At 37.4% G+C, this 14,779-nt stretch overlaps 1 long non-coding RNA gene across 1 annotated transcript in view; it reads right to left on the reverse strand.

Moving 5' to 3' along the window:
- Nucleotides 1-2,167: 2,167 nt before the first annotated feature.
- The window catches only part of LOC117597777 (uncharacterized), a 28,169-nt gene continuing 15,557 nt past the window's right edge, over nucleotides 2,168-14,779 (reverse strand). Inside the window, exons 2-3 of the long non-coding RNA XR_004578526.2 lie at nucleotides 3,448-3,530; nucleotides 2,168-3,328 (exon numbers count right to left, since the gene is read on the reverse strand). This is a non-coding gene — a long non-coding RNA (uncharacterized LOC117597777). The remainder of the gene's footprint in view (nucleotides 3,329-3,447; nucleotides 3,531-14,779) is intronic.

Genomic DNA, 14,779 nt, shown 5'->3' on the forward strand with positions numbered 1-14,779 from the left:
TGGAAAATCTCACTGTAGAAACTATTGTGTCGTCACTAAAAGAGTTAATAACAGATGTATCAGTGGTTAAACCAGGCTGGTGGGGATATTGGAGCTGATAAGAAAGAAAGGATACTGCCGGTAGACATCAAGTTTCAAGGTTTTTGAAAAGAGAGAAAGGAAACTTACACAAATTTGTAAATATTCGCATGATTTCATGCCTATGAAAAAGTCATTTGTATGAAAAAAATCATTCCAATTCACATGACTTTGTCATGAAATCATGTTCACCAGCGCAGTATACCACTCTAGCAGTCTTGTAGGCACCCTGATGACATGGAATTGTTTATAGTGTGTGATTAAGGAGGAAGGGTCATTAGCATCATGGATTGGATGAGATCCAGCAAACAAGTGGGGGTATTACTGGATATTAGTTTTAAAAAAACAGCAGCCTTGTCTTAAGTTATTGCATTGCATCAATAGCAGTGCTTAGCAAATATAGACATTAGATGCACTTTCTAAGACGCCATTACATATTGCAGACTTACTGTACAAAATAAATAGACTTCAGTCTCCATATAGAGAAAGGATCACATTTGCATTCATGGATTTTCTTCTACATGGTCTTGGCTATCATTATATCAAGATAGTCATTGACTGACATAATCAGTATGGGAAAAAAACATAATGAGAAATTTACTTTTAATAAGAAAGTATACTTTTTTGTTCAAGTACAATGCTATAATGCGATATTCCATTTTAAATGTCAAAGTCCTATTTGGCATTATATTTTAAATATAACATTCATCTGGAAAACTACTGCATATACAGACAAAATCTGAGCACACTACATTACAACAAGGACAGTCAGGGTTTTTTTTCTTTTTTTACTATTATTATGTGGCATCAAGTGATCAGTGTAACTGAATCACTATTTGGAGTGAAGATTAAAGATGTTGTCTTTCTTTCATTATGTCTTCTGTCAGGATTTTCTCTTTGGCCAGCGGGATTCTCACAGAAGGGGAGGCCTTAAACATGGCATAATTGCAGCTCGACAGCTATTGGAATGGAGGCACATTAATAGAAGATGCTAGTTTTAATATGATCACAGTGAAATTGCAGATTATGTTGCTGTGGCATCAAGTGGCTCTAGCACAGGGCTTCAGACAGGTGCCACCCATCTTTAGCGTTTATGTCCCAGCTTACCTCTGTGGGTGATGTCATGGTCTCCTAATTGAGTTAATGAGTGATGGGAAGGGGGTGAGTATGTTTCAACAAAACTTGTACTTAAATTGATCTCACATGGTTAATCATCTCAGCAGGAGGAGCTGTTCTCTGAAACAATAAACTAATCAGCCCAGAAAATTCACTAGCCACTCGTATTACTGGAAAAGTAATACCCAATGGGATTGAAGCGCTGAAGGATTCCTTAATGGGGATTGGTCACAAGGCCCTTTATTCCTGTCGCTCAAGCGCTGATAGGTTGACATGAAACAGGAGATAGGAAATGTCCAATGTCCCCCCTTTCATACCAGTTCTATAAACCTTTTCTGCTAAGCACTTGATAATGAGCTGTTTTCACTTTATAACCGATAGTTGATGGAGAGTTACAGGTACAGATCTCCTACATTTCACAGAACGGATTTTGCCAACAGCTTCTCTTATGCACTTGATATATAACAATAGTGTGTTTTGTTTCATTTCTTGCACAACGCAATTTTATTTTATCATTCATATTCAGTAAAAGCTCCATCCTCAACAGTGACACAGTGAATCCGGAGCCTATTCTGGGAACACTGGGTGTGAGGCAGGAATACATCCTGTATGGGCGCCAGTCCACTGCAAGGCACCATGCACACACACACACACACATACACATACACACACACACACATCCACACATCCACACCTTGGGGCAATTTAGCAAAGCCAGTCCTCCTATTGGTGTGTTTTTGGGAAGTGGGAGGAAACCAGAGAACCCATAGGAATCCCACATGCACACCACAGGGAGAACATGCAAAACTCCACACAGACAGTAATCCAAGCTTAGGATCAAACCGAGCACCCTGGAGCTGTGAGGCAGCAATGCTACCCGCTGCTCCACTGTGCCATCTAATTTTATTTTATTTTATGCAGAGTATTATTCTTCTGTAATTGGCAATATACAGGGTGAGGCTGCTGCATATTTGTTCAGATCTGGCTTGGTGTGAAGTCTGCTAAGTAAATGAATAACTATATATAATACATATATGTGTATGAATGTATGTGTTTATGATATATATGTAATAATACATAGTGTATATCTTTTCATGAATGGTCTTTCCTGATGAAATAACTATGGGTAGTCAATAGTTCTATTTTTTTTTTAGTTCATTTAAAAGATTTCCTTTTCTGTTGTGTGTATTCTGGTACCTGCTCATTTGTTCCTTCGTTTGATTTTTGCTTTTTTCAACCACAAAAGCACCATATGTTAAACCTGTGGTTAACCAGTGCTTTGAGTAGGGTCAGACTGCGGGGTTTTCATATGACAAATCACAAACCAAGTTTAGATGTGTTCTGACCTTTGCTTTACTCACAGCTGGACATTATTTGTAATAATTTAGGTCAGGACCATTGCATGTACGAATGAATACTAAAAATTCCGAATACTGAATTCTATTTCTATTCATTTAAGAATAATAAATGAATAGTTTGTATTTGTGTGCAATTTAAAGTTTATTTGTGTGTAAAATTGATATGCATAGTCATTTTAACAATAGATGTTGTCACAAAGCAGCTTTACAGAAATCCAGATGTAGATTTAGAGCCCTAATGAGCAAGCCAGAGGTGACAGTGGTGAGGAAAAACTCGCTGAGATGACATTAGGTCGAAGCCATGAGAAGAACCAGACTCAAAAGGGAACCCATCCTCATCTGGGTGACAGTGGATACTGGGTGCAAGTCTACAGTATCCAGGTGAGATTATTCACTGAATCAAATATCCAGTGTTTTCGAGAAGGTGAATTCTTTAGTTAGTGTATCCATGTGGGACCATCCATAACAGCAGATGTCAAAAGTGCAGAAAGCTCCAAGCACAAATAGAGCATCAAGACGAACCAGATAGAAAAATTCTCATTTGAGAATTGATGAGAGAATCCACAATTGCAATGAATAACAGTGCATGTGTGTCAGCTGTAGTCCAGAAGATCCTCCATCATCAGTTGAATAGTTAGGGAGGCGGGAAAGGAGGGTCTAGTCAGATAGAAGCCCCACACACTCCTCTTTGAGAACAGTGTCATGGGTGGCACTGATGCAGGACCTCAGGAAGTCTTTTTCAGGACCAGCATGCTGGAGACAGCTGTCTCACCACACTAAAGAAAAAACAAATGGTCTACCAAATAAATACATAGCCACCAGCATTAAATTTTATTTAGTTCTTCCCTTCTTTGTTTGTTTGTTTGTGTGTTAACGGTCAACCTTCACAACCAACCTTTCGATTCTTTCGATTCTTGTAAACTGTTTTCCATTTCTAAGAATTGTGCACTCCTGTCTGTCCTGGATTTGTTTGCATCCCTGTAAAACAAATCAAGATGAAAGTTGATTTGGCTCTGACATAGTTGTGCATTACACTCAATAATATTTGGAAACACGACTCAGATTTAATATGATAACTTGACAGCGCCAGTATTTTATAAAATACGCTGTCTAGACAACATTGTTGTTGCGGCAATTTCAGTCAAGCAAAATGCTGAACTTTCACATCTGTCTTTATTTTTATATGGTTTTTTACTGTCTATCACATTGCGGCCTATCTGTTTCATTCAGTGTTACTCCGAGTCTCCAAAAGAGGATTTCTGTGAGACCTATACTATATGCATTATTGGATTTTATTCATGGTTAACCATGTATATTTTCTGCATGCTTTTTAGATACTTTTCAATAAACTGTTAGGGAAATAAATATGTTTTTTTTTTACCAGAGGAAATTCTTACCAGAGGAAATGTAAGCAGCAATACAAGGCTATTACAATACTTTAAATGTATGGGGGAAAAAAATCTTTATATTTAACAGTTTTTTCTCTAAATGACCAAAAAAAGTGTTCTGTCTTTGTTATCGTAAGGCGCATTCTGACACAAAATCGAACAATCTTGGAGATTTGGGCAAAAAATTTGGTTCCTGTCTAAACTAACGAGTGAAGAAGGACTGCACCGAATCAAATTTAATAAAATTTCGGACTTACGCACACACAGAATCAATACTGCGACAGATATTTTGCATTGGAGTTCATCTTATCATATCATTTCATATTTATATCCAGCAGGCAGTACTGATTAAAAATATTAGAAAATCTTTTTTTTTATATATATATATATGAAAAATAGCTGCAGGTTACACTGGTTACTGATTTGACTTGGCTGTGTCAATAGTGCGTGGTCTCGGGCTTGAACTCTCTGGGATAATGGAACAGGAAAAAAAAAAAAAAAAAACAGGTCTGAGTGTCTTGGATTAATTAACACAAGAAAACTCCCACTTTTTAGGAGGTAAGCTGCGGCATGAAGCTAATGTTTTTCCAGCACTCTGTTCCACAGGGATAGGTTTGCACTCATCTTTGATAGTTAACCTGCCCTGACCTCACACCACACTGACTCCCACACCACCGCTTCCCTGCTTCTTATTAGAGCCTGTCCACCCGGCTGACTAACCCACACACGCACACACACACACACACACACACAAACACACACACACTACACAATGGCCATTCTGAAGGTGTCAAAAGTAACCATATCATCAAAAATCCTCGTAATAAACAATAAAGTCTCTGTTTTCTGCTCGAACCTAAATAACAGTATTACAAGCGTGTTTTAAATTACTTTATTTACAGCCTGGTCCTGGAGTCAGAACCACATCAAAGTGGATGGTACAATTTTACAAGCAAGAATCTCACCTCCAAAATCCCCCAATTCACCATGCTGATAATTCAACATGAAACAAACAAATGGAGAGCAATTGTAGGGTACGGAACAACGTGGTTCTCGATGACAGGGGCATCCTGTTGATATTATGACTGAGGCCATGCAGTTCTACTAGTCACATCTATTTGACTAACAATAATTTGAATATTCCAGTCATATTGGATTAGAGGTTTACTTATGAAGATTTTTGAGAGAAATGTTCCTCTGTGAGTGCTGCGGTGTCTTTGTGAGTCTGTGGGTGTGTGCTGTCACAACGTAGACTCCCAGCACCATTTAAAGTCATTGTCCATTACAAATTGCCTCATATGGTGGTGGGCATTGAATCGGGAGCATCCATTTGCAGCAGGGCTTGAATTCGATGAGTGCCATGGCCTGCATTTGTCAAGCAGCCTCACAGAGACACAATAACTATTGCACAGAGAGTAGCCTTAGGCTCGGCCGTCGGGGCATTCTAACTAAAGGACACCAGGCAGCTACCACCTGCATCTCTGACTCCCTATGGAGCTGTCACACACACACACACACACACACACACACAGTTATTGTTCATCATCTATCAATTTTACCAAAAAGGATATGGTCATTTGCCATCTTGATTTCAGGAAACACACACACACATACACACCAAACACAGACATATCGTATGTAAACAAACAAACAAACAAATATCTATCTATCTATCTATCTATCTATCTATCTATCTATCTAACCATTTTCGATTGGTGAAACCAAGCAGTTTACAGCTGATGAAGGACATTTGTCCCAAACATTCTGTAATTTTTACTATATATATATATATATCTACTCTAAATGTAAACAAATAAACAAACAAACAAATTGATGTATTTATATGTTTCTTTTATCAGATTATTTTTTTGGTATTTGCATTTTTATTTTTTCCTGAAGCAGATGTTGAACCTGCTTATATATATATATATATATATATATATATATATATATATATATATATATATATATATATATATATATATATATATATATATATATATATATTGCTCACCCTGTGTGTGTGTGTATAAACATATATATATATATATATATATATATATATATATATATATATATATATACATACACACATAAGTATACATTTAATTTCTTTTCATAGAAACATTAAGCTTATCTTACCTTATCTGTTGTTCCAAGATAAATGTATGCAAGGATTTCTTTACCGGTATTTGCTGCTGTTCAGCCTGAAAATGTTGCACTTCTCTATTCCTTTATTTCTTTTCAAGATAAATGTGAAAGACCTGGAAATAATACATGGGTTGTCACTTAATTAATTGAGTAACCAGATGTCAACCACAGCAGTAAAATCACCTTTCGCCTACTTTATGTGTGTGTAAATTCATTTTTTTTTATTTTGCTCTCAAGAATCTGTGCTATTAAATTACATGTTTTGATTTTAAACCTAGGCTGGAATGGTGTTAGAGGAAGTGGTGAGAGCTGAGAGTGGGATGTTTTCTGCTGCTATGGACTTTAATTGATCCAGATATGATTAAAATGTGCCTCAGTCAGCATGGATTGTGTTAAGGGAGTCTCTCTGATGCAGAGAATGACATGTGTCCAATCGAGTCAACATCAGAGCTGCCACTGTCTTGGTTCTCCACCACCACCATCTCTCTCTCTCTCTCTCTCTCTCTCTCTCCAATCAAACCTCTTTATTACCTAAAGCTGCTGCTGCTGCTGTATAATTGTACCCAAACTAGAGTGAGCTACAGTCTGCGTTTTGCCTTTAAGTGCTTTTGGTGATTGACAGCAGCTTCAGCTTAATTAATGCAAAACTACTTTGACTGTCTATCATTCTGAGTGGTAGGTGAATGGCTGAAGCTGTGGTGCGTTGTATGATTGGGGGCTTGGTTGCTTTAATCTTTTTTTTTTTTTTTTAAACTTTCATGTCCTAACGCATTTTAATAATGAAGGCATGATCATTTGCAATGCATTGTGAATATTAGTAGTTAGTATAAGATGATGTGTAAAAGTCATGTTAGGATAGAGCAGTGTCTTATTGCAACTTAAGGTAGAAGGTAAACTGCACTAACTGTACAATGGGACTGGGAAAAGTCTCTCAGCTCAATACTGCCCCCTACACATCAGTCTTTGTATGAGCTTAGGGAAATTTTAAATTCCTGATTTATAGATATATGTTTACTCACTGCACAAGTACAGTATATTCTGAAATTTGAATGAATATAAGGATTTATACTATTTTTTCAAACCCTTTGAAGCATTTGACTTAAATCACTGACATATAAATCACTGAGCTATGATAAAGTTACACATATTAGGTCAATTAAAATGTTATCCATGTATTATTTAAAAGTATCCCTTACTATTTAATGTCATTCTTAAATAAATAAACATATCAACAATTTCTATAAATAAATATATTTTTAAATAAATAATATCTATGGTCTAAGTGGTCTATTATATAAATAGTCACCAGTGTTAATACTGCTGTTCTTCTATTGATTTTTAAGAAGTCATTATAGTCAGTTATTGACTGTGTTATTGGGTCACTTTTACTGAAACAGTTATAATGTACAGAAAGGAGACTGTGCTATGAGAAGTGTCTATTTATTACTGGACACGTCGAGCATGACACAGATGATGCAGAAGACCGTGATCTAATTTGTATGTAATCTAATAATATATAATTGTACTGATAACTTTATTAGTTCCAATGACACATGTTTACCGAAGAGCGGCTAGAATAGACTGATGAACTATGGATGTGTGGAAATGATTTGCTTGCCTTCAATTATAGCCTTCTAAAAATCATTATTATTAGAAATAGCCCTTAGTATCCTTCACCTCTCAGTAACCTGAGTGATGGATTAAATCACCTTATTTATATGCTGCAGCAAAGATATGGTCATTCTTAAGTGATACTGTAAGGAAATTATAATAAGAAGATTTTTGTTTCTGTATTTTTATACTTACAACTAACATTTACAGTATAATTTTTATTTTTTAACTTTAAGCTACATGTCTTCAGTAGACACCTGAAGTAAGTGACATTAGCATAATGGTGAAAGTGTAATTTGTAATTCGCCTAAATAATATTTGAATATTTCAATTTTCAGTACTCTATATTTATTACAATATATATATATATATATATATATATATATATATATATATATATATATATATATATATATATAATTTTTCGGAGTTTTTTTGTCATAGAAACATAAAGATAAGCTTCATGTTCCAAGATAAATCTATGCAAGAAATTTTTAATGGTATTTTCTTCTGTTCAGCACCAAATTTTGCACTTCTCTATTCCTTTATTTCTTTTCAAGATAAATGTGAAAGACCTGGAAATAATACATGGGTTGTCACTTAATTGATTGAGTAACTGGATGTCAACCACAGCAGTAAAATCACCTTTCGCCTAGTGTCTGTAAATTCTTTTTTTTTCCCCTCTAAAGAATCTGTGCTATTAAATTACATGTTTTGATTTTGAAACTAGGCTGGAATGGTGCTAGAGGAAGTGGTGAGCTCCTCCTTGAATTTGAAAACACAAAATTAACCATCTAAAATAAAGCTTTAAAATAACACTACTACTTGTTTCATAAAGGACAATACTGAAAAGTATAATGGGTTCACATTTGTTTGTGTCACCTCATGGTCCTGTTCTTCTTTGACTTTTAAATTTGCATGTATTTCTAGGGATTTTTCCTAGTAATGACTTGCAAAAGAGCAATCATTCCCAATGCTTAGTGGACTACGTTACCTTTTGCCTAACAAAATAACCGCTGACCCGTAGAGAAACAAACAGAAATAGAGTGTTTGATTTAGAGGATCATAAAAGCAGACTGAACTCCACAGGCTGAGACAATGAAGAGGAGAGTGGGCCAAGAGCAGAAATTCCCATCCCAGCTGCAGCCCGTGCCTGATCAACATGCTGAATTCCAGAGCGCGGATGTGTATGAGCCCTGAGGCTGACAGGGTGCAGGGATGGAGAAGTGCAGGGGCTGGGGTTTGATGCACTGTGCATTCTTGACACCCTTGCGCTTGCGTCTCTCTCTTGTGTGTGTGTGTGTGTGTGTGTGTGTGTGTGTGTGTGTGTTAGTAAAACATGATGAGTCTCCCTGTCTAGACTCATCTCCCTCTCAGCTTGCCTCATGCTATGTTTGATTCCGAGAGTCGCCATGGATGGGCTGCAGGCTGTGGCGCACAGGGGCGATAGTAATAATGTGGGCCATTGTGAGCCTCTCACTCTCAGACTGAGGTACAGTGCATTTCACACACACACACACACAAACACACAGACAGACACACAAAGGGTTCAAAGCAGGGTCAAAGGTTCTGTGCTTTCCCTCATATACCAACTAAAGTGTCCACGGGAGCCAGAGAGAATTGATATGAGAGAGGGAAAGAATTGCCCTCTCACCAAACTATGCAGAGTCAAGTTTGTTTAGAATGCTCTGAAGCAGCGCAGTGCTTTTAAAACAGAGAACAGGAGCGGATGTGGCTTCTCTGGATGGAGAGAGAGAAGCAGAGCTCTGGTTTGATGCAGACAAAATCCTGAGCATTGCTGCTTCAGCAGAATACCAAATGACAAGAGATTGAGAGAGAGAAAGAGGCTCTAAGTCCTTTAAATTCTAAATTCTCCCTCATTTGAGGACAGGATATCATTTAAAGATGCCTATCACTGAATCATTATCTGTCTCATTCAGTCAATAGTATGGCATCTGTAACACAATATAGAGGAGACATCACCAGCTCCTCGATGCAGATTCATACCACCTTCAAAAACACTTTTTCTTATGATGGCGGTGTGGACGATGAAGCCGGTAATTAAGATGACACAGACTTCTGAAGAGGAGGAATGCATTTTCCCCGGTCTAACCTGAAGGGGCATCTCTGGTCACTGTCCATTAGCTCTAACTGGTATTGCCCGCACAATAGGTGCCCTTTGTGTGGCCATGTTGGAGACACACTGCGGTAGGCATGGGGGCTGGTGGACGAATCTCCAGCCGTTTGCTCACTGGGGTGTGCCATGTCAGAAAGATGATCGTCTGATATTTCTGTCTTAGTATGTTAGTATGGTCAAAACTAAAGTGAGAAAGGCAGTGAGAGAAAGATGAGAGATATAGAGTTTCCCAAAATCTGCAAATTATTAAATGTTTTGCCTATAAATGCTTCAGTGTACTTTGCTTAAAGGGTCATGCTACCAAGAGAAAGAGAGAGAAAAATGGCCTTTGTTTCTTCGTTTCCTTTTTTCGCTGCTTTAATCCTTAATTAAAAATAAAGGTCCCATGAGGGAGCTGATCCTGCGTGTTTGTTATTGGAAAAAGCAGAGCAGTCTGAGCACATCTGTGTGTTTTTATTGTGCATTCTATATGTTTACAGCTGTTCTTTCGTTGAACAATGAGTGGCATGAATGTATTGGTGTGTATTTGTGTATGTGTGTGTGAGTATGCTTTGTGGTGAGGGCACCCACATTAAAGTGTTCACTGGACTATGATGACACTGAGACATGAGACACGCTCATTGGCGTGTGAGGCTTATCATCCACAAGAAGCTGTTTTGTGTGTGTGTGTGTGTGTGTGTGTGTGTGTGTCCAGGGAAGAATGGGAGTGTGAGAGCAAATTCGCTCCCACACTCAGAATGCATCCTAAACATATCTCACATCTTCTGATTTCTGAAGAATTCAGTTTAACACTTCAGTTCAAACATCTCTTTCCCTGACAAGTGGGACCTGAGATTCTTTGTAGTATCAAGTTCTTTTCCAGCATTATAATCTGCCTCTCTCTTTTTGCCCCTCTGTCAGCTGGGCTGCGGATCGAATGCTAGGCTCTTGGTGCAGTCATATGCCTATTAACAGGCATTTGAATATTTAAGCAACAAAGTTTTACAAGGTCTCCCAAGGGGCCTTTTAAGAGGACTGATACTGTGTGTTCACCGTCCCATGATGTGATGAATGGAGACAAAAGGAATCATCCCAGATTGAGTTACGTGCTGAATTATGGCAGACACTAAGAGGTGCTTCTCGCAATGACCTGCAGAAAAGACTGGACAAAAGAGTTCATTCTGGAGGAGGACAATGGAGGAGGTTAAAAGGACACCTGAGACAAGAGCAGCACTGTGGACCTGTCTTAGAGGACAAGGTCTGATAGGGAGGAAGCTACACACTGGTTTTCATATATATATATATATATATATATATATATATATATATATATATATATATATATACAGTACTATGCAGAAGTCTTAGGCACTAGATGTAAAGCAAAAATGCCTTCAAAAATAATGAAATGTAACTTTCTACATAAACAGTAATAAACTAAACAAAGTCAATATTTGGTATGACAGCCATGTGTCGTGGTATGACAAATGCATCAGTAGTCTCACATGCATTTTATGCAGTTTTATAATGAAATCTGCTGCTAGGTTTTTCTAACCAGCTTGGAGGATCTGCCCCAGTACTTCTGGAGACTCTGTCTGTCTGCCTTCAGTATGATTTTTGTCAGAAAAGTGGTCTATTACATCATATACTGTATATATGACATTACTGACATACAAAATTTTTTTGCAACATTTAATTTTTATTACAAAAGTAATGTTTGAGAATCTAATATGTTTTTTTTTACTTACCCAATAATGCATCACTCAATAATATATATCACACACACACACACACACACACTGTAAATGAAATTTACATAAGTGTAGCAGTAGCATATTATACACCATTGAGAATAATATCTTTTCACCTAAGAGGTGATCATTTGACTGTACAGACCTCTTATTTGGGGGGCCAGTCATAAAGGTTTAAAATATCAAAGCCATTTTTCTGTTTTTAGTCTGTCTATACAAGGGCAACATTTGAGGTCGAAAAGATATTAAAGCATCCATTTTGACTTTTGTATTGATTGCCCTGATATTGAGCCAGATATCATGATTTGAAACCTTAAATATACATTCAACACAGTGGTGTGAGTCAAGGTCAGCTAACTGTGGTCCCAAACCTTCAGGTCCTAGTTGATATAGTTGGATTTATTAGTTAGAAGCGAATGGCAGAATGGGAAGAAATGAAGAAACCAGACTTTTTGAAGGAGAAAAGCTGTTTTTTTTTTTTTTTTTTTGAAGTTTATGGTGTTTGTCAGAATTATTTGTGGTATCACCCTTACCTCGTTATTATTATTCTACTAATATAAATAATGGAAATAGTATCATTTGACTATTTATGTTGCTGCATAAAAAGAATTGTCACTTCATTAAAAGACAAACCAGAATCTGAGCCCCTGACAAGTGGAAACATCTGACCACTGACAGTCTGATATATGAGTGATGTCTCTTTATTCTGCAAATCAAACATCATTACAAACTATATGCCTGGATATTACTTATTAATAACTATTAAAAGAAGTGTATTTCACCCAGAAATGAATGTTTACTGTATGGACTAGGTATAGCTCGGGTAGACCTTTTGACCCTCAGAGTGTTAAAATTGGATTGAAACATTTTCAGAGACAGAGAAAATACTGTTAATAATACAATAGTTAATAATAAAGTGCTGTCACGTGTCAATAATTGGTGAGTCTTTATCACCAGCACCGATCAGAGCCAGCAAAGGGATTGTACTGAGGCTATTGTCTGCATTGATTTGTCTACAATTTCCCAGTATTGATTTCTTTCTTTTATCACTTTCCTATTCTAGTCATTTTAAATAATATATGAGGAAGTACTACTGAAGCCCTTGGGTTCCTTCAGTCACACAAGACATCCTCAGCTCTGATGACTGTTGTAACTCTCACGTAGCAGCTCGTGATATTTAGAGCAAGCTGTTAAAGCAACACTTGTATTTGGACCGGCTTGTTTGCAGGTTTATTGCAATAAACAATAGTTCTTGGATGTAAGAGGAATTGTGGTACACAGAGTTATGATACTATCCTTATTATAAATGTGAAAATATCAGTAAATCACATGCTTGGATGTAGTCATGCCCAGCCTTCATCACAGGGGTGCTGCATGCAGCCTGACACAAAACATACAGAGTATGCTTGCCACTGTCAGCGAAAAGTTTAAGAAAACAAACAGCAGAGACGTTTAAGCGATTCCCATCTGCATGTGGTTTGCATCTCTCTAAATCCTTCCATGCTTTCTCCCAGCCCCTCTTGGAGAGCGAATCGCAGATGATCTGGGAAACGGCACAGAACAACAGATTTAAATGGGCCATCGGGCAATGTGCATCAAATCAAACCCATCTTTTATTAAAGCATTAGAAACATATTCTCTTCGGAATTTTTCGTCTGTTTAGGGAAGTTATTGTGTTGGGAACTGGAAGAGTAGGCCAAATGGATGGCCTGATCTCCATCTGTTTAAACACGCAAGGGTTCTAGCCGTGCTATCAGATCAGCGCATACTACAGGTGCTTTTCACAATCACAGTTCTGAAGGAAAAAACCACACTGACCTAAATGACCTAAATACTCAATTCAATTTTCTTTTATTTTTTAACAGTCGACATTGTCACAAAGCAACGTTTTATAGATTTAGATTTATCCCTAATGAGCACGACGGTGGCAAAGAATAAATATCTCCCTAATATTAACTTCTATCATTAACGTGTGATTGTCAGTGAAATATCCAAGATATTTCATATTTATTCGTAATGACAATCAATGAGGTTTTTTAGTTGTTTTTTTTAACTTATTTCATTGGGATTGGTTAATGGTTTCCCCCATTACCCACAATGCCATTCAATGACTGCTGATAGTGGTGCCAGAGGAGATTTTACATTTACATTTATGGTATTGTGCCCTTATCCAGAGTATCTTACAGAAGTTCTTTTGAAGTCTCTATCAATAAATACATCCTGATACTCGTTCACTAGGTCACAGACTAAGAATACCATCAGTCTAAAAACTCTGTTGGGGAGGTTATAGTAAGAACACAAAGTGCTAATTTAAGTATTTCAGGAAGAGGTAGGTCTTTAGACATTGTTTGAAGACTGCCAGTGACTCAGCTGTTAGGACTTCTAAGGAAGAGAAGAGTCTAATGAGATTAAGCTCTTGCTTCATCTCTATCTAATGAAAGTGATGCAGCAGGGCTTTGTCCTTTAGTCTGTCCAGCTCTCTCACCTCCTCATCTGTACACTTGCTTAAAGAGATCAGGCTCCAAAGCTCATGCTAATACTGCCATCGACACCACTGTGCCTGTCATCTCATATATCACTAACTAGCTGAGACGAGTTTCTGCAGTAACTCAGCACAACTGGTTTGCATAGCTGCATTGCATTCTGGAACTCTGAGTTCAATGTTTGCTGTGTTGGATTTCTCAATAATATGACAATGAGCGTTCCGGGAAAATAGTGAATGAAAGAAGAAGCTCTTTTTTTTAAGGAGCTAAGGAGCAATCCTGGCCATTATGCCTTGTGTTTGAGATTGCAGAATATTTTTCTCCTTTTAAACTCCATTGTAAGTGCGCTAGCAATGCCCCCCGTGACATCAGCGGATTAGACGACTGCTAATTTCTCACAGGAATAATGAAAATACAGCACCAACCAACATACAAGCACCATGATCGCTAAACACAACACAGATATTACTATCTAAAAATATCTAATGGGTTTCAGGGTGAGGTTTTCCTTTAATGACTAATTCTTTTTTCCTGTAAGTGATCAGTTGTGGTTGATCTAAAATGAGAAAGTGATAGCATTTAGAAGGTTTTGTGCTTGTCTCCTTTCACATTCGTTGATCTTAGTCTTGGTTTTACTACAGTGGTTGTCAGCACAGCACTCAGTGAAGGTGCAACATAATATAGTTCCAAAAGACAGCATATGGACTGTCATGTGTTGTCCCAAAAA

Source organism: Pangasianodon hypophthalmus, chromosome 8, assembly GCF_027358585.1.
Source record: "Pangasianodon hypophthalmus isolate fPanHyp1 chromosome 8, fPanHyp1.pri, whole genome shotgun sequence".
Taxonomy (NCBI): Eukaryota; Metazoa; Chordata; class Actinopteri; order Siluriformes; family Pangasiidae; genus Pangasianodon; species Pangasianodon hypophthalmus.